The sequence below is a fragment of the Triturus cristatus genome, chromosome 5_1 (genome assembly GCF_964204655.1).
Source record: "Triturus cristatus chromosome 5_1, aTriCri1.1, whole genome shotgun sequence".
NCBI lineage: Eukaryota > Metazoa > Chordata > Amphibia > Caudata > Salamandridae > Triturus > Triturus cristatus.
The window spans coordinates 137,679,956-137,696,232 of NC_140587.1; the positions used below are offsets into that span (position 1 = coordinate 137,679,956).

Consider the following 16,277-nt stretch of genomic DNA (forward strand, 5'->3'; position numbering starts at 1 on the left):
CTGGTCGTTTGCAGACTTGGCTCCTTAATTATGAGATCATTTTTGTTTTTCCTTGGTTCTGTATTTTTTTTTTTTACAGGTGATGATGACGGTGGACCTATACCACACAATTGTGGGCCATTGTCTTTGACACCATAAGTATACATACGTTTTCTTTGTTTATTAGCTTTTATTTGGAAGAGTGCCTTCCTATACATTTGTCCTGATAAATGCCCAGAACCCCTTGATAGGGCCAAGAGATGGGCAGAAACATGTTGACCTGGCTACTTTAGTTCAATTGAAGATATTCACACTCCTCTCTGAGTTTAATCTGCCTAATGGGGACGTCTAATAAAGCTCTCTATTAGTCCACCATATGGTATTTTATTGGCTCTTTCTCACAATCAATGCATACTCTGCAGATCTCACCCATACCCAGCTCTCAAAGGGATACCACCTCTGTGTTACACAACACTCCTATGAGCTTCTCCCTTCTCCTGCAGTTTGAGAAGGAAATAGTAACCCACACCATTGAAGTGACACTCATAGTGAGAAGAGAGACCCAATGCTGAAGCATGCCACATAAGGGTGGGTGAGGGTCTTAGTCCTAAAAAAATAGTTTTTCTAATGTGAGTTAAAGAAACTAACCACCTTTATGATTGGCAACCTCTTTGATCTTGTGCACCTTTTTGTGTGTTGTAAATTTGTTTTGGGGTATGAATGCACATTTTGATCTTTAAACTTCCCACCAGACCCTCTAGTTTTGTGCGGCCCCAGGATGGACAGCAGCCTTACAAGAGCCATGTCTCCCCTTTCATCCTACTCATGGGTTCCCATGTGTGGGCCATTGCGTAAAGCTACTGCCCTGCCGGTGTCAAATGATCACACTGTCCTTTTCAAACACACCCTAGGTGGGTCACTGCAGGAATCCCAAACATATTTTAAAAACAACAAGCTGCCCCCTCCCTATGACAACACACACAAAGCTCTGCTGTCAATGCCTCAGTGTGATGAAACTCTCGGCCCTGGGGGTTGGTGGTATATGGGCTAGCCGGGCCCGCACATGTGTTTTCTCTGTTTGATTTTCCTGCAGTTGGGTGTTTCAGCTTTAGGTGGGTGCTGACAGATTCCACAGACGAGCATGCCACAGCAGCATTCCCCATCTGAAGGGTAGGGGCGAAGCTTTATAGGGAGTGTTTGGGGTGTGACCTCCCCCCCCCCCAAATAAATGCATTACTGGCTTCGTAGTTGTGTCTGGGGGGCCTGAGTCATGTCTGCTATGTTTGTTTTGGTTTTTCTTGCTAATCTGATTTTACTAAGAGGTTTTAACTTGTTCATTTTTGGCTCGGGATCACCAAAAAAGTATCAAATCTTCACCCAAAGAAGTATTTCTTGAATGTATGAAAATGAACGACTTTTTAGAATTCACAAACATTGGCAGTTGTAGGCTTGGAAAGCTGCTCAGTCTCAGATTTCAGGGTATACTACTGGCAATCGAATACCCAAAAGGTGATCGTACAGGGGCTTGCAAATAGTCTAGCCACTGGTATTCACTCGGGCTAGCATTCCAAACCATCACTTTTCGCCCAATGTGCCACTCTAGACAGAGGGCCTGATGTGGGATTTGGCAGACAGAGTAAAAGCAGACGAGGCAGCGGAAGACTTTACTTCCTTTTCTCTGCCCGACAAATTTAGAGACGCTCGCCAGTACCGTGTATCTCTATACATCGGCAGGACCCGCCCTCATGGCAGCTCCTGTCAATGTAGGAAACGTTTGACGGACAGCACCATCAAACATGGCAGCTGGCCTAGCTGTCAAACTTTTCCAAAAGTTTTTTATTTATCAAAAACAAACTCCCAAAGCAGGAGTTTGTTTTTGAAAATTAGAAATTCTAATGACTCTCACACAATGTAAGTTTTCTCCCATGGTGTTGGGGTCATTTTTCATTTTTTACTGTCCCTCATTGCCAGAACATACCTAGCAGTGAAGAATAGTGAACAAGCATTTGCAATGCAATAGGTCTCGCAATTGCGAGATTTTGAGCTATTGGCATTGTAAATGACAATGCCTTTTATGTGTTTTAAAAAACCTGCAATAATAAAAGGCATTGTCATTTACAATACCAATAGGTCAAAGTTTCTAAAATGCGAGACCTATTGCATTGCAAATGCTTGTTTAATTAGTAGGCCAGGGACACTGTTGTTTGTGAGGATATGATGCCTGTGACACTGCAGAAAACCAGTCTTAATATGTCCAGAATACATTTAGCCCCGATTCCCATGCAATAAGTGAGGAAATACGATGATGCAGTGAAGTGGAGACTCTGAGGTATTTAAGAAGGCCTGGGTCTGTATTCAGGAGTATATCACACAGCAGCATTAAGAAGGTTGCATCAGTTCAGGTCCCCCAAAAGCAAAGACAACTTTGATGGCCTGGTGTGATGAAATATGGACAGATCCAGGCAAAGGGGCAAAATAAAGTACATGGATAGATGAGGAGATGACAGATAAGCCTCCAGACAGACTAGCCAGTGGAAGTAATCCAAATAGCAAGGTAGCGGACAGTTGAAGAACTCCACTGATAAAGCTTTTGTTGTTTATCTGTAATTACTAACAATCTGCAGGGATGCAACTTGGGATAGGGTGCTCACTGGTTAGCCCAACCCCCATTTAAATAGTTCTGCAGATCAGGTACCTCTCAGACCTAGGACGAAAGCGTCTCAGAACACAGTTTTATGTTATTGTCACCTATGTTATGTGTCTATGTTGTTGACAGTGATATGGCAAGGGTACCAAGGGCCTTGACGCAAGAAAGGAGCAGGGGCCCCGAATCTCCTTGTTTGTCACCAAAACCTGAAATATTTGGGGTGAAGTGGGCTACTTGCGCCGGCGCCCCTGCACCTACTATACTAATGAAGGCCAGACCACTGGTTGTTGCGGTGGCTCACGACTGGACTTCAACAACCACTCTGGGTGGCTTGCAAACTGCACTTCCACACCAAGTACACAATGCGTGTGTGAATACACGAGAAATGTGGACATGTGCACGTAAAGGTAGCTTAAATGTACTCTTGGTGTGAGGTGTCGGGTAACTGATGACAAATATTTACATCAGTTGAAATCTTCCAGTTAGCGACACATTTTATATGTATGCATCATTTTGCCACTGCTCACTTCTGGAACAAGGAAACTGTGTTCTTTTTTGTTTAGACATTTGTTGACACAGAACAAGAATGCAGGCCACAGATGGCCACAGGGGTGCATTGGGCCTCACAAAAGACAGCTACACTGAGCTGCTATCAGCTTTATGGCATGGGAGGTGTGCAGGCAAAACTTCCAAGTAGCAGAGCCAGTGGTAGTGATTTTTCTGTTCTTCAGACGGCATGTCCTTAGAGAGGACACCAGATCACCCTCCAGGCACACTGTACCTAACTCTAGACACAAAGCACCCAGGCATGGCAGACATTGGCAAGAGGCCATTGGTAGAGTAGGCTACTCGGACAGGGCTCCTCAAGTGCCACCAGCTCTTTCTCTATAGCTTGAGAGGGGCAGGAGCCATGCCCTGGGCCTCGGTCTGCTTTACGTGGAGATGGATATTGATTGTAACCTTAGTTCAACAGAGTCTTATGCTGTGGACAAGAACAAACACGCGGAGCACCTATGATGGGCTCACACAAGTCAATCCAACCAGAGAAACTCGCAGGGTCCACATGCAAAGTGATCCTGCCTGGAAAGCCACGGCTGGCTGCACGTGTCCCATTCAACACTGGGCCTCTTGGAAGTCACGTGCCCAGTTGGATTATTGAATACCTCCAGGTCACAGAGGGTGCCATGTTTGCAGTCCTCCGATCCCAATCTGCTACCTCATTCCAAATGAATCGCATGATGCAAACTAAATATACAGCTTTATTGTTTTGCACGTGGAAAATAACAGAGCAAGTGCAAACACACGCACTAACTTTATTTCCACCACTGAAAAAAAAATATTTCCAATGGAGGAACCTCTTCTGCGACACCCCACTACTTTTTGGTGATCGCAATGCTTTCCCACCCTGAAATGGGTCTCTATCAGGCTCTGTTTTGTGCACAGGCGGTCCGTTTTTTTAGGGACTACAGTGACAGCAAGCACAATCGATGTGCGTGTGCTCACACTGCTCACTTCTCACTAGCGGAGAAGTCATGGCATGATGTCATGCCAGGTGAGAGTTGTAGGAGAAGGGAAATCCTTTCAAGAGAGTCACTTTCTCGCTGGATTTCCCTTCTCTTTTTTAAACTTAGGAGCAGCAACGTTGTGGTGGTGTCACCAGGGCTTTAAGTGGAAGATTTTTCAATATTATATACAAGCCATACTAGCTGCATGTATATTTTATGCAACTAACAACCATTCACAAAGCCAATAGTCCTGACTTGTAGATATGATGTTACTTGTATCATATATCTGGATGCAATGACAAACAGCAAAATACAAGTCGGTCGGCACACTATACTAAGCACAGATTTTTAGTTTACGTGATTTTAAGCCACGCCATAATTACATTGGCCACTCCCCTTTGAGAGACCCCCCCCCCCCCAGTTTTTTAATCTCACTTAAAGCCCTGGTTTGAAATAACCCCAGACATGTAAGCGTGTGGGTGTTCACAAACGCTGAGGGCGTTACCACCCTAGAACGCACTATGGGAGGTTTTCACACACAGAAACTTTACGAATAGGAAACTAAAATAGTGGTCATTTTACACTCCCAAAAGGGCTCTTTGTACTGATGTCAGATAGACATGCGCAAACAGAATTGTAAAAGAGCAGCAAAAAGGAAAGCTCCCGTCCATATCGTTTCAGCAGTCGGATAATACCTGCCCCAGGCCAGAGTTTATTGCAGACCGAAGTGAGTGAGCAGCGTAATAAAAAGGGAATGTTGGGAGACTTTTGGTAGACCTCCGGAGAGTTGCCTGAGCTGAGTTCATACTCCTGAGAGTGGAGGAGTGCCCACTGCCCGGACTGCATTGGTTGCCTTAAAAAACACTGACTCTGCCTTGCTGCAAATCTACTCCCCTGCATATTTGGGAAAAGAGCTTCTCCACTGCTGAGTGCTGCACATACGACCCCTCCCATGCTCAGTCCACTCCACACACAATTCCACGTGGGAGATTAAAAGGTGCAGTAAAAACCATACAATTCTTACTCTGTCTATACTCCACTGTGAAGTACGAATACAATTGTTATTGTTTTCAGCAGTCAAAAATTAGTATATACTCTGCAATTCGCGAAAACATTTAAAAGTACCTTAGTCCCATGGTTATGGTTTAGGTGATTAGAAATTTAATGGGCGGACACAGAGGATTGAACAGTTCCCTTAAAACCACAACGAAGGGAATACAAAACCAACGAGGGCGGGGAAGGAGAGAAACACTCACGTATCCTACAGTAGCCCTGAGTAACACTTCTATTTTGACAGACAAACAGCAATGGCATCTCTCCACCGTGCCAGTTGCCAAACATACAGCAGAGTCCCAGCGCTTCATGTATGGTAAATACGTTTGGCAAAACGTTTGGGGAAATGGCAGAGTCGGCACTGCTTGAATTCAAAATCCTGGTCTGCTGACCACCACTTTGATCCAAGTGATGAGCGTGCAGCACGGGCATCCCTCCGCTAGGTGACTAATAACAAACCAAGCAACTCTTACAAAAAGTGAAGCAGAGAGCGTCCATGTAAAACAAGACAAGCCCGGCGGAGCGTGGCGCGCGCTTGGCGGGGGCGGGGGAGCGTATTCCAGGCAGGGGAGCGGACCCTTTGAAGTGCGATGCCAAACGGATTGCATGGAGGCACGATGTGCGTGATTGTGCGCGTGCTCGCCATGCAATCCGCTTTTCGGAGCACTTTTAAATGCCCCTTACTATAGTCTTGCTTGGCGATCGCTTACGCGATAGCAAGGCGAGACCTAAAAATCGCCCATCCCACTATCAACTCTACAGAGGGTGGACGGTTGGATGGCCTACCTCTGACAGTACTACTCCATCGGCCCGTTGCTGGAGGTTTTACACTAATGGAGTAAATTCTACTCTGTCTGTGAATAACTTATTGTGTGCCTGACTCAAAATCAAGCCAGCGGACTTTGAGGTTGGTGGACAGGGCAGGGCAACTGACTCCGGAACCCGGGGGCTCACGGTCCGATCCCTGGTGCTGGCAGCAGATCAGCCCAGCACCATGTGACTCTGGGCAATAGCTCGCTTAATCTTCCCGACGGCCTGAGCGCCTTGACACCTTCAGGTAATTGTTTGCGCTTTACATATACTAGACATTTACATTTACATCTGTCGCCGTTTCAATGGTGTAGCTGTCCTCCATACTCTAAATCAGTCCCGGAAGTCCACCTAATGCAAATCAGTCTTGGGAACAGTCAATACCCAATCTTTGTCATCTCATCTATTCACCCTGTGGCCTTTTTGTCTAAAATTCAGAGATTCACACCCCTCTGGATCTCACTGACTAAGCTATGCTCCCCTGCTGGAGGCAGGGACGGCTTTAGGGCAGCTACACCTGGCATTCTCTTGGGTGAGGGAGGGGCTGTGTTTAAAAATAACATGGGTTTAAAAGTACCTGCTGCAGAGTTCCTCGTAGGTCCAGCAGTTTTCAGGCAACAATAAAAATGGTAAGATAACACTGGTGAATAATTTTCCTGCAGGTGAAATATCTGAGTTTTGTCTAGCGGCAGTTTTGATTCATCATAACGTAGCACAGAGGGTTAATATGCCTGCTGCAAAGAGCATGTACCATGCAGATCACCGAATTATGTGTGAGTGAACTATGACTAGAGCTATAGAAAAGAAAATATATGTCAGAGAGGGTAAATGGAGAGATGAGAGGCATTGTGGAGGGTGGTAGGCAAGGAATTTGCAGAGAAGGAGGTCACGTAGGGGACATGAAGAAAGTCTGTCGCACCAGCGCTAAAGCCATCCTTGGCTGGGATTCCTTGTGTAATATATCTGCATGCTCTGGGCAGGGCTTCTCCAGTGCTTAATTTGTGAAAAAATCAGTACTGTGACCCTCGTCAGGAGGCCCCTGCAGCTTGCAACAGCCACTGCCTGTGCCAGCACAACTACTAAGTAACACACTCCTCTAGGTATGACAATTCAGACTATTTAAGGCCCTCAAAGCTATAAGAATGGCTTGGAAGGTAGATATTAGCCATTTGTAAGGTGTATTAAATTAATAGACAACTGCTCTTTTGCGCATCTCTATATTAGAAAACAGCACCACCATGTGGCAGACTGTCATAAGTGCCAGTGTTTACAATTAAGTGCTAGTACCAAGCACTGGAAACCATTGGCTCAAATTAAGCACGCTTCTCTCCCTGCAGAGGACCCCACAACATAGTCTGCATGCCTTGGGAGCAGAGCTTTATTCATGCAGGGCCCAGTACAGTGAATGCTCTCTGGGGCAGTGAACTTCTCTGACTGCAATAAAACCCAGTAGATTTGGAGTATAGTGTCTCTTCGGCAAAAGACTCTTCTCACTGCAGCCGAACCAGGTGCAGTGTCTGCACACTCTGGGACGTCTGTCATTGCTGCCAAACCCAGCGCAGTGTCTGCACACTCTGGGGCATCTCTCACTGCTGCCAAACTCCGTGCAGTGTCTGCAGACTGTTGGGCGTCTCTCACTGCAGACAAACCCAGTCCAGTCTCTGGATATTGGAGTGTCTCTCACTGCAGACAAACTCAGTGCAGTGTCTGCAGACTGTGGGGAATCCCTCATTGCTGCCAAACCCAGTGCAGTGTCTGCACACTGTGGGCGTCTCTCACTGTAGATAAACCCAGTGTATGGTTTGTATGCTGGAGCAGGGCTTCTGTCATTGTTGCAGGGCTTATGTACTATTGCGCGCCAAAACATCACTTTTTTGACGTTCTGGTGGCGCAGTGTGGCACTGGCATATTTATAAGGCCACGTAAAGTCACATTGCATGGCTTTTCATGGCCTTATAAATATGTGCCCTTTTCATGCAGAAAACTGCATGAAGGGGCGTTCATGGGTATTGCTGGGGGCGTTCCCAGCAACATCCATGTCTGTTTGACGCTGCCCCTGATTTACGAGAAATTGTAAGCCTGAGGCAGCTTCAAAATCATCCCCGCAATGCAGGTACCCTTGCACCATGGTGCAAAGGTGCCTGCTTTGGCGCACGGCAGCCCATTGTGCACTGCCTCAGGCAAAAAGGACAGGAATGCGCCATATCTAACAGGTATGGCGCATTCCTGCCCTTTTCTTTTGCCATAGGGCAGTGCCGCAGCAAGGCCTGATGCGCTGCCCTACTGTAAAAGACACATAATTGAGGCCCTATGTTTCCTCAATTCAAGTGTCAGTGAGTTTATGCCACTGCAGTAGAGCAACTGCAGTGACTGCACACGCTGGGGCACGGTACCAACCCCAGTGAGCCGCATTTGTTGATCTCAGGGGCAGTGAATTTATCATACTGTAGCAAAACCAGTGCTGAGTATCTGATGATCCGGGGAACTGTGACAGCCAGTGCAGTTTACTGATCTCAGGAGACAGTTACTCAGAGCCAGTGCAGTTTACTGATCTCCAGGGGCAGTGAGTCAGAGCCAGTGCAGTTTACTGATCTCAGGAGACAGTTACTCAGAGCCAGTGCAGTTTACTGATCTCTGGGGACAGTGAGTCAGAGCCAGTGCAGTTACTGATCTCCAGGGGCAGTGAGTCAGGGCCAGTGCAGTTTACTGATCTCAGCAGACAGTTACTCAGAGCCAGTGCACTTTACTGATCTCCAGGGGCAGTGAGTCAGAGCCAGTGCAGTTTACTGATCTCAGGAGACAGTTACTCAGAGCCAGTGCAGTTTACTGATCTCTGGGGACAGTGAGTCAGAGCCAGTGCAGTTACTGATCTCCAGGGGCAGTGAGTCAGGGCCAGTGCAGTTTACTGATCTCAGGAGACAGTTACTCAGAGCCAGTGCAGTTTACTGATCTCTGGGGACAGTGAATCAGAGCCAGTGCAGTTACTGATCTCCAGGGGCAGTGAGTCAGAGCCAGTGCAGTTTACTGATCTCAGGAGACAGTTACTCAGAACCAGTGCAGTTTACTGATCTCAGGAGACAGTTACTCAGAGCCAGTGCAGTTTACTGATCTCTGGGGACAGTGAGTCAGAGCCAGTGCAGTTACTGATCTCCAGGGGCAGTGAGTCAGAGCCAGTGCAGTTTACTGATCTCAGGAGACAGTTACTCAGAACCAGTGCAGTTTACTGATCTCAGGAGACAGTTACTCAGAGCCAGTGCAGTTTACTGATCTCTGGGGACAGTGAGTCAGAGCCAGTGCAGTTTACTGATCTCAGGGGACAGTGATTCAGAGCCAGTGCAGTTTACTGATCTCAGGGGACAGTGTGTCAGAGTCAGTTCAGTTTACTGACCTCAGGGGACAGTGCGTCAGAGCCAGTGCAGTTTACTGATCTCGGGACAGTGAGTCAGAGCCAGTGCAGTTTACTGATCTCAGAGGACAGTGAGTCTGAGCCAGTGCAGTTTACTGAACTCCGGGGACAGTGAGTCAGAGTCACTGCAGTTTACTGATCTCCAGGGAAGTGAGTCAGAGCCAGTGCAGTTTACTGATCTCCAGGGACAGTGAGTCAGAGCCAGTGCAGTTTACTGATCTCCGGGGGCAGTGAGTCAGAGCCTTCAAATCTATATAGGATCTGTGCTCTTAGACAACATAAACCAAGGGATTGGTGTCCAGACTGATTCCAGGCACCCCCAAAGGATATGTTAGTCTGTAGATCTGCTAGCTCACAGTGCCACTATAAGCCCCAAAACCTTACCAAGGAGTGAATAGTTTCTGGCAACCATCGAACATGACAACTCTCGAACCCCTCAGAGATCGTGGAAACAGTACAGTACTTTTCGCTCAGTCACTCGTGCTCACAGAGAGATACACAGAATAAACGGAGGGGACATTTTCAATAAGCATTTATTGAACCAGTGTAATTCTAGTATAAAATAAGTGTGCTGCGACAACCATTAGACAGAAACAGATATATACGATTATAAGCACCAACAGAGTAATTAAAAGGTAGAATTCAGTGAATATATGCAGGTATATAGATACATGGCAGTAATCATGCGTACTCTTAAGATACAAACCCTAACTAAGTGTACCTGAGTATACCTAAGTGTACCTAGCACATATGTAGGTGTAAAGCCAAGAATCACCCTAGGAAAGAGCCAACCCCATTACCTGATGGTAGAGAACAAAGGACCCCGCCTTGGTCTCGAGTTGGAGACCCCGCGAGGGATGTCAGACCAATGCGTGGTGGAGTGTCTGTGGGCAGGGACTTCAGCGTCCCGTGTCAGCATGGAAGCTTCTCCTCTGGTTTGCCCAGCAAAGATGTGGTTCTTATATACCCGCAAGGTACCCTCCGGGGTTTTATCTTGCTGTGTCATGGTACTGTGGGCCTGTCGGCCAAGGATGATGATAGTGGTGACTTTTGTACAGAGTTATTATGCAGAAGATGGTACTCCTGCTGTGATACTAAGAATCCTCATGCATAATAAATGTGGCTAGTTTTCGAAGAAAACCATACAACATTTATTCGGCACCTAACTAGGAAAAAGGTCAATATCAGAGCCGTTGTGTAGCTCAAGGTAGGAAAAATGTAGGTGAACGGTTGTGCAAATTCCTAGGACTATATTGGGTTTCATAAGAGTGCGTTAAAAATCTGTTCCAGGTGGACCCTGATTTGTTTATCAGTGACCAGATTTGGCTTTTTAACCTCTTCAGCGCTGCGCGGATTCCCGCGCGGTGCTGAAAGATCTGAGCGCGGGCGGGGCCATGACGGAACGGTTCCGTCATAAGCACAGCCCAACCGACGTGCATGACGGAACCGTTCCGTCATCGGCGTCGAAGAGGTTAAAGTATGGTCTCGAATTTTTTGTTTTTAAGCAGTAAGCAACAAATCTTGCTTTCAGCATCCAATGTTGAGATGACAGGTTGAATTCCATGCGGATTTGAGCATGAGAGGTCGAGTATGGGAGACAGAACAATCTGCGGAAGCAAGCTGATTGCACTCTGTCTAACCATGTGTACATTTTGTCTTTAAAAATCATTCCGCCATAGGCCACTGTCGGCAAGAATTTGGCACCTATTACATGAATTAACGGTGATAATTCCGGCATACTCAAGGCTTTCCTTACTCTTGAGAATGCCCCCTCTAGGCAGCGGGCCACTCCCTGCATTGCAGTGATGTGCGGCGCCAATCTTCCCCTGTGGTCTATCCAGACTCCCAAATGCTTATATGCGGCCACTACCTCTATAGATTTTCCTTCAGTATTTCAGAAACCTTTTCTTGCGCGTTGCTTTGAGACTATCACCACTTGTTTTTGCAATGTTGATGGTTAGAGAGTTTATCTTGCAATATGAGGCCAGTGAGGTGAGGAGCCTCTGGAGACCCACCGGGGTTTGGTCAAGGAGGAAAGTTTGGCTGGAAATGCCCAAGTATCTGCCAGCCACTCTGGCAGGTCTGCTAGATACAAATTAAAAAGTAATCGGGCCAATATGCACCTTTGCTTCAGCCCTCTGTTGGTCATGATTTTGTTGGTCGTGGAACATCCGGTGGAAACTCTTATTTTCACCCAGGTATCAGAGTACAAGGTGATAAAAGCATTTAATAAGGATTGTGGAATGCCCCAGTTGCTTAGTTTTTACCATAATTTCGGGCGGGCCACACTGTTGAATGCTGTTTGGAAGTCAATGAACCCTAAATAAACCGACTTTCCTTTTAATACAAGCGCATCCTCAATCATGTGGGTTAGGCAAACCAGGTCATCTTCAATGTGACAGCCCTTTTGAAAACCAGTTTGGGTATATAGGATCAATTTGCGCTTTTCCACCCAAGTGGTCAGTTCTTGAAGTAAGGTACTGGCATAGCACTTCCCTTCAACATCAAGGAGTGCGATCATCCAGTAATTTTCGGGACTGGATCGAGTGACTTTTTTGTGGATAGGGACGAGCAGGGAGCCTCGCCAAGAGTCCGGAATAGATCCACCCATTCTGCATTCCCTGAATAGAGGAGCCATAATTGAAGCCCATTTTTGCACCAAGTCTTTGTACATCTTTGTTGGAATGCCATTTGGACCGGGCGCCCCCTGGGAGCATTTTTTTAATGAAGTGACTTGAGTAGGTGTTATGTTTGTGGTGGGCTCTGTTTCTATATGAGAGTTGACATGCTTCATACTGTGGCATCCGATCTGTTTGTCAATGAGGGGCTTTACGTAGAGTGCTTTAATGTGGGCCTTGCAATGTTTGTGGAAGTTGATGGTTGGTCCAGTCTGACACATTTATTCATCCAAATCCAAAATTTCCTTTGGTCTTGTGATTTTATGATTTTGTGCGCAGTTTTCTAATACTGCTCTTCCTTCAGCATCATGTAGGTGAATCTTGCTTTCCTGTACTTCTTGCGAGAAGTCAATACCTTCCCTTGGAGGGATTTGTATTCGATGTTATCATGGGTGCGTCTACGCAGTACGTTTAACTTGCGTATTATTTTCACTATTGCTTGTTTATATTCGATAAGGCATTAGGTTTTTGGTGAGGTTTTATATGGCCCAGGCATTGTCCTGGTGGCTAAGTTTTCTCTTAGATCTTCCACTACCGTTTCCCATGATATTGCGGTCAGTGGATTGCTTCATACTTGTATTCATTTATCCAGGAAATGGTCCACCGTCTCGCCGATCATTCCCAGGTGACCCATAGTACACTGTACCTTTTTTTACTGGTTATAAGTTATCTTCTTTCCCACTCGGAAGGGTTGCAGGGCGAATGCATTGTGAGAGAGGCACTTCGCACGTGAGGATAGCGTGGTCGCTTGCCAATGAAAATTCTACTTATTTCTAGACTGAATGAAAGTGAGCGATCAAGACCCAGATGTAGTCCACTGTGGCCATTCTGAAGCACGAAACATGCGTGTAGGCAGCAGATGAGTCAGATTGAGATTTTCCATTCAAAATGAGAAGGCCTAATTGATCTAGATAAGCTGCTACTTATGTACCATGCCCATCATTCCGTTGATACTGACAACTTATATCCGGGATGGCCCACATTTGATCATCCAATGAAGTTAAAGAAGAATCCAAGTCTGAATCCATGATGCTGGCATTAAAATCTTCCATTATTAACTGCAGATCATTTGGGAGAGAAGGTCCCTCATAGCTGGGAGCATTTTACTCAAAGTTGCTTCACGTTTGATTCTAGATGGGTGAAGACAAAAGGATGACAATTCACCACCTGATGAGCTACAACATTGTTGCTCTGCAAGAAACTTGGGCTCTGCAAACTATCTCATGGCTGGACTACACTGTTTATGAATCATATGCAATAGCATCACAATTAGGGGGCCACACCTCTGGAGGTGTGTCAATTTATGTGAAGAACAACCTGGCCCTACACGTTACTCCTCTATGCAAAGGGCAGGGATACTATATATTCCTCATGGCCCAGACTCAGCAAGCGAAGGCAGCAGTTACCTTCACCCAACTTCGCTAGCTCAAACCTGCGTAGAGTTCTTCTAGCTTTTCAACAGTCCAACCCAGGATGCAAACTTCAGAGGCCACCAGAGGGCGCTGCTGGACCCAGGCTCTAAGGCGTGACACTATCCTAAGTGTGGCAACCAATCCAGACACAGCCCAGGGCTGCTTCCGAAGGGGCAGGGAAATGCGAATAAACTGAACGGCCACATACATTAAATGTGATTCCATTGAACTGTATCTACCATAATGCACTGGGGGGGGCTAGAGGGGCTGGTGCAACATGTGAAAACACGAGCCACACTCATGAAGAGTTCAAATGGGCTACGTCAGAATAGGAGGCATGCCACCTGCTTGTTGCCCTCGGCGGGACGCACACACTTTGTTTCACTGTTGTTATATATATATATATATATATATAAGCAGGGCTTTAAGTGGGCCGGGTCTCACCGGGTCTGAGCACTAGCAGTTTTTTAAAGGAGGCCTCGAAACGTGTCTCTATCGGGCTCTGTTTTGTGCCCTGGCACAGGCAGTCCGTTTTTTTCCAGACTGTAGTGACAGTAGGCACATGGATGTGTGCTGCTCACACTACTCACTTCTCACTAGTGGAGAAGTTACGGCATGAAGTCTTGCCAGGTGAGCATTGTAGGGGAAGAGAAATCCTTTAAAGAGTTATTTTCTCTCTAGATTTCCCTTCTCTCTTTGAAACTCAGGAGCAGCAACATTGTCGTGGTGTCATCAGGGCTTTAAGTGGAAGCTTTTTCAATATTATATACAAGCCATAGTTGCTACTTATTTATCTTATGAAACTAACAACCATTGACAAAGCCAATAGTTCTGACTTGTTGTAGGTATGATGTTACTTGTATATATCTGGATGCAATGACAGAAACAGAAAAATACAAGTCGGGCGGCACACTATGCTAAGCACAGATTTTTAGCATAGGTGTTTTAAAGCCACGCCCTTAATTAAATTGACCACGCCCCTTTGAGAGACCCCCCAGTTTCTTCATCCCACTTAAAGCCCTGTACATAAGCATCATGTAAGAGCTCCTATGGAAGGAATAAATATTCTTTGATGGTGAATGGCAAAACCTTGAAACACATGTCAGGAGATTTCAAAGACTGTCTCTGGAAGTACCTAAATGCTGAAGTAATTGAATTCTGAGTAAACTGAAAAGCAAAAGAACTGAACTGTGAGCGATCTCACCTGTGTCAACCACAATGCATTCCGGGAGGGCTACTAGTGCAACATGAGAGCGTGAACCACACCTGTGAAACACAAACAGTGTCCGAGGTGCACAAATAAGCAATTATGGGTGTTCGTTTACTGCGACAGAAATAACCAGTTTCTTATTCCTTTCCGGTCTAGAACTTGAGTTAACTTTTACAGGTTTATGTTGCACATTTTTTTTTAGTACACTTCAAGAATGCTTTATTTTTTTCAAAACTTCACAGGCTTTGCAAAGGTTGAAAAATTAATATTGTGAGTAAGAAATGCTGCTTATGGAGGGTTTGAGGGAATTATTTTTTGTTATCCAATACCCACTTCTGCGTGGGTCAAAAAGGTTTTGTCAGAAATTTTAAAAAAATTATAATAATTTTCACACACAGGCAACACTTTGTGAAGTATAAAAATAAATGTTCAGACAAAATGTTTAAAAGTCATTAATATGCCACTGCTATATGTATTATGTCTAAATATTTCTCTGTTGAAAAAGGAGGCCCAGTTGACAGGGCTGTGAACTGCCGTCGTTGAGACCTGTGCACCCGATCACCAGTACCAAGAGGGTACTGGCAAGGGTTGCTTTACAGTAAATAATCTTCACCAGGCACGGATGAAGGGAGCACTCCTGTGGAGGGCTGCTCTGATGATGTTTTTTGTGCTTTAGAGCACATCATAAAACCCATCAACCGATTAATTAATTGGTCTACCCTCCTGTATTTTCCATTTCCAGAAACGCACACTTGGAGTTCTCAGTGCCTTCCGAGTCTGCAGGGGAGTTCCACGTACAGCATCTCACCAAGCGCCAAGAAGCTTGGAGGTGGCACCCAGTGATTCCATCTCTCGATCAGAAGGCAGGACGAGCCACCACAACCAGGTGAGACAAGGGGCTGGGACTGGGTTGGAAATGGTAGTTCAGTAGTCCCTAACCAATCACGAGATACCAGTAGCTCCCAGACACCTTCAGAGTAGTTCCCAGTATTTGGCGGTGCCTGATAATGAGCAGAGCTCAGTCACATGTATGACCAAGGCTGGGGCACGGAGGTGACGAACTGAAGCACTGAGGTATTTAAATCTTAAATAAAAGTCCTTGCAACTAAGTACTGGAGCATGAGAACAAAATTATGTTTCGGAATGCTTTTTAAGGGGATAACATTTAAATGAAGAGCTAACTTAATCATTAAGTTAACTCTTCATTTAAATTGTATCCCATTTCAAAGTGTTGCATTTACAAATAGCAGGCCTCTTGCTCCCAGTGGCTAGTAGATACTGCGCCATATTTATAACTGAAAAATACTCTCTTTTTTTTCAAATGGGAGAAATGTAAAGTGGATAAAAAATATTTCTATGAAACACTAAGTCAATGTTTTTCTCCACTTTCAAATAAGCCAATGACATCTTAATATTGTATAAGGCATGTTTCTTCAATTTAAATTCCTCCTTAAACAAATAGCTGTTTTTTTCCCGTTATAAATATGGCACCGTGTCTACAGGCCACTTGGTGCAAGATGCCTGCTGTTTGCAAATGCCACACTTTGAAATGGGAGAAAATTTAAAAGATGAGTTTT

At 45.6% G+C, this 16,277-nt stretch overlaps 1 protein-coding gene across 1 annotated transcript in view; it reads left to right on the forward strand.

Moving 5' to 3' along the window:
• EPPK1 (epiplakin 1) overlaps positions 1 to 16,277 on the forward strand; it is a 174,698-nt gene that overhangs the window by 49,670 nt on the left and 108,751 nt on the right. Inside the window, exon 2 of the mRNA XM_085604598.1 lies at positions 15,443 to 15,586. The gene's annotated coding sequence lies outside the window, so the exon portion shown is untranslated. The remainder of the gene's footprint in view (positions 1 to 15,442; positions 15,587 to 16,277) is intronic.